The sequence below is a fragment of the Arachis hypogaea genome, chromosome 15 (genome assembly GCF_003086295.3).
Source record: "Arachis hypogaea cultivar Tifrunner chromosome 15, arahy.Tifrunner.gnm2.J5K5, whole genome shotgun sequence".
Lineage (NCBI taxonomy): Eukaryota > Viridiplantae > Streptophyta > Magnoliopsida > Fabales > Fabaceae > Arachis > Arachis hypogaea.
Window position 1 is genome coordinate 88,335,665 of NC_092050.1, and position 4,519 is coordinate 88,340,183.

At 41.0% G+C, this 4,519-nt stretch overlaps 1 non-coding gene across 1 annotated transcript; it reads left to right on the forward strand.

Annotated features, from left to right (window-relative positions):
- The first annotated feature begins 3,312 nt into the window (after nucleotides 1–3,312).
- Nucleotides 3,313–3,416, forward strand: LOC112752416 (small nucleolar RNA R71). Its single transcript, XR_003176855.1, has one exon. It is a non-coding gene; the product is annotated as a small nucleolar RNA R71 (small nucleolar RNA).
- Nucleotides 3,417–4,519: the final 1,103 nt, after the last annotated feature.

The following is a 4,519-nucleotide window of genomic DNA, read 5'->3' on the forward strand; positions in this document are numbered from 1 at the left end:
CTCATCCATTCGGCTTGAATCTCATGGAAAACTGATTTGTATCTCCATGCATCGAATTCCCTGTTCTCCTCCATTGGTTGCTTGTCTTTTCTTCTTTTGTGGCTAGATGAGGCTGCCATTGGTTCTTTAGTTTTGGTAAGTGACAAGCTAAAGTTGACAAGGTGAAGCAAGAAGTGTTGTTGGAAGTGTGGTGAGGTTGTTTTCGGCAAGAGATAGTTATGCTATGATGAAAGAAAATGTGCATGAAGGAGATTTGGTGGTGTGGAACTCGTTCCCCAAGTGGTTCTTTATAGTGCCTGTAAGTGAAAAATGGACGGCTAGGGTGATTTGTGAAGGGTGGCCTGATGGTAAATATATGAATTAGGGAGAAGGACGAATTGCTTTTCATTTTCTTGGAAGTATTCTGAGTGCATTAGGTTGTACATGTAGCTATCTTTTCATGCAGAACTTCCTTTTCCCATGTGTTAGTTTCAAAGACTTGTGAACTTCCTTTTTGACCAAGCACCGTACCTCCCCCTTGTCTTTTTCCTCCATTCTTATCTTTCCTTTTGTACCTGCACAAACAAACAAATTTGCTATCATTTTTTCGGTCATGTGAATAGTGAATAGTACTTGTACATGTTTTTCCTTCTTTTTGAATTGTAAATCAATGATTGACTTCCTGAGCTTATAGCCGTGACCTTTGTATGTATGCACACTTATTACTGGACACCAAACTTAGTGTTTGGTAATGTCTCCTGATGACATGGAATCCATGTTGGTTGTCCTTAATGAATGTGCATAATTCTAATAAATCCTAGTCACTTTGGCGCTTTGATCCTAAACAATTTTACTACCTAGAGTAATTGAAATCAAAGTATTAAAACATGCAAATGGTATACTTGTCATGAATTTCTAAATCCAGAGGAACTTCTTGCTTTTCATTAACTGTGTTCAAAAGGAACACCAAACTTAATGTTTGGTCGTGCACCTTGAATGAAAGATTGAATACAATTTGAATAAGATTTGGGAGTGCCTTCAGGCACACCAAACTTAGAGACCAATTGTAATTTACATGCAATGTTTAGTGCACTTTATCAACAGTTGTCCTGAGGATTCAAGTTCATGCATAAGAAACCATGCTTTATTAGATGTAAAACAAAACAATAAAGAGTAAGGATACTAAAACATGGGTTGCCTCCCATGAAGCGCTTCTTTAACGTCACTAGCTTGACGGTTGTCCCTTGTTAGGGTGGATTGTAGTGCTTGATGTCTTCTCCTCTCACTATGAAAATGTCCCCATTTGATTCCTTCATGACCTCTAAATGTTCCATAGAAAGAACTTTCCTGATTGTGAACACTTGAGGGAGCTGGGAAGGAATGGTTTTGAGGCCAGGTGGGATTGGCAGATAATGACTTGATATCACTTTATCTCCCGGAGAAAAACCTTCAGTGGGAATTTTCTTGTTTCTCCACCCTCTTGGCAATTTCCCTACCATTCTTCCCTTTCTCTTGAGGATTTCTTCATTGACCCTTATGCCAGGAGGATCCTTCTGATCTGTTTCCATTGATTCTTGTGGCTTTAACTCTTGCAACTCTTGTTTGCCTTCCAAGGACTGTTTTAGAGTTTCAGCTGCTGGATTACTTTCCTCCAAACACAGATGGCTACTATCATCCTTAGGCTTTTCAGGTTCTGGTTCAGGCTCAGATGCAGGTTTGAAAACTTTGAAAATGAGCTGTTCATCATGTATTCTCAGAATTAGCTCTCCTTGTTCTACATCTATTAGCGCTCTAGTAGTGGCTAGGAAAGGCCTGCCCAGAATGATAGGGTGTAAGTAGCTTTCCTCCATGTCCAAAATGACAAAGTCTGTGGGGAAGTAATAATCTCCCACTTTCACCAGCACATTCTCAACTACCCCTTCAGCTTGCTTCTGAGTTTTGTCAGCCAGTTGTATGATTACATCAGTGGATCTCACCTCATTCAGTTGTAGCCTCTTCATAAGAGTTAGAGGCCTCACATTTATGCTAGCTCCTAGATCACAGAATCCTCTGTCAATTTTTGTTTCCCCTATGATGCAGGGGATATGAAAACTTCCTGGGTCTGTTTTCTTAGAGACTGTGTCCTTCTTGATGAGGGCACTGCATTCTTTGTTCATTGTTACCGTTTGTCCTCCCTTCAAAACTCTTTTCTTGCTCAACAATTCCTTTAAATACTTGATATGTGTAGGCATTTGCTGGAGAATCTCAAGAAAGGGAATATTGATGTGGAGAGACTAAAATGTCTCTAAAAACCTTGAATAGGTTTTCCCTTTTTCACCTCCTCCTAACCTCTGAGGAAATGGTGCTTTTGGTTGGTATGTTTCCATCGTGCCTTTTTGCAATTCCTTGGCTTGCTCAGTTTCACTTTCCTGCTTAGCTTCCTCCACACCTTCCTTCAAGATTTCTGGCTCCTGTTCTGAGGGTCCAATTCCTTCTTCTTCTGAGACATCCTTCAATATGGTGATGGCCTTGCATTCTTCCCATCTTACTCTCTTTTGTTCCCCTTTAGGATTCTTTTCTGTGTCACTAGGGAACACTGCAGTTGATTTGGGGGCCTGTTGAGATAGCTCTCCTACTTGAGACTCCATCCTCTTGAGTTTTTCACCATGGTTTCTTAAGGTAGATCTCACATCATCCCTGAAGCTTTTCAACTCAATTATGTCCTGACCCATGTGTGCCAGCATTCCTTCTATCCTGTTTAATTGATCTTGAAATTGTTGGTTCGGGTTAGGTTGGGTAGGTTGATTATTTTGGCTATGATATGGTGGTTGAGAGTAAGTGTTTTGTGTGGCTTGGTATGATCTTTGGTTGGAGTTTTGGTATGTGGACTTGTTATGTTGGTTTTGCTGGTTTCCCCACCCAAAGTTTGGGTGGTTTTTCCAGCCTGGGTTGTAAGTGTTGGAATGTGGATCATATGGTTGCCTTTGTTGATTTCCTACATAATTGGCCTCTTCCCAATCACCTCCTTCAGTGCTTTCTTCCTCTTGATCTTGTGTGTGTATTGCAGCCACTTGTTTTGTTTCTAATTTCCTGGTGAGCTCTGCTAGTTGCTTGGCAAACACCTTGTTTTGGGCTAGAATTGTATCAACATGGTTCAGCTCCATGACTCCCTTAGTGTTGTGTCTCTCTGATGCATAGTAGTACTCATTCTCAGCCACTGTCTCAATCACTTCAATGGCTTCTTCCACAGTCTTTTTCCTGTTCAATGAACCTCCTGATGAATGGTCTACAGCCTTCCTTGATTCATAAGAGAGTCCATCATAGAAAATATGCAATTGCACCCAGTCATGGAACATGTCTGGTGGGCATTTCCTTGTCAAATCCTTGAATCTCTCCCATGCCTCGTAGAGAGTTTCACCATCTTGTTGTCTAAAAGTCTGAACCTCAGATCGAAGCCTATTGACCTTTTGTGGGGGGTAGAAACGTGCCAGAAACTTGCTTTCCACCTCGTCCCATGTTGTTAGGCTCCCCCTTGGGAATGATTCCAGCCACTTAGCTGCCTTGTCCCTAAGTGAAAATGGGAACAAAAGCAGTTTATAGGCATCTTCCTGGACTCCATTGGACTTCACAGTGTCACAAATTCTCAGGAATTTTGTGAGATGTTGGTTTGGGTCTTCATTAGCACTCCCACCAAATGAACAATGATTCTCCACAAGTGATATTAGCTGTGGTTTGAGCTCAAAATTGTTGGCCTGAATGGGTGGTTTCTGAATGCTGCTACCACAATTCTCAGAGGTTGGGTTTATGTATGAACTAAGAACCCTCCTCTCAGGAATGGCATTGTTTCCATCAGCTCTCTCATGGTTGTGAACTTCTCTATCCATGTTGAGATCTAAAGCTTCCTCAAAATTGTCCTCAGATTCTCCTTCAGATTCTTCTTCTCCCAGTACTCTCTTCCCTCTTGCTTCCCTTCTAAGTCTATGAAGGGTCCTCTCTGGTTTGGTATATGGAGGAGTTGATGTCTCTCCTCTCCTACCTGTCATACAAGAACACAGCACAGGCAACAAACAAGTGAAATACTCTTGGTTAATGGAAGAGTATGGTTAGAGCAGTTGAGGAATTAATTCAAACAGTTAGTGAGTCAGTGAGTTAGTTGCTTGAATTTAAAGGCATAAAGAAAGAAAGCATGTAACAGAGTGCAGAAATTAAAATTCAACAAGTAACTTGTACTGAATTAATCAAAATAAAAAAAAATGCTCAATCTAGTTAACTTCCAATTTGAGAATTGTCACTCGAAAACCAATCCCCGGCAACGGCGCCATAAACTTGATGGTGCATAAACTTGTTATGCTACGATTAGGAAATTGCACGATCGGCAAAATTCCTTCCGGCAAGTGCACCGGTTATCGTCAAGTAAAAACTCACAATAGAGTGAGGTCGAATCCCACAAGGATTGGTTGAATGAGCAATTCGGATTAGAAGTGTGTCTAGTTGAGCGGAATCAAGAATTAGATGAGAATTGCGGAATGTAAAATTGGCGGGAAACGTAAATGACAAGAAA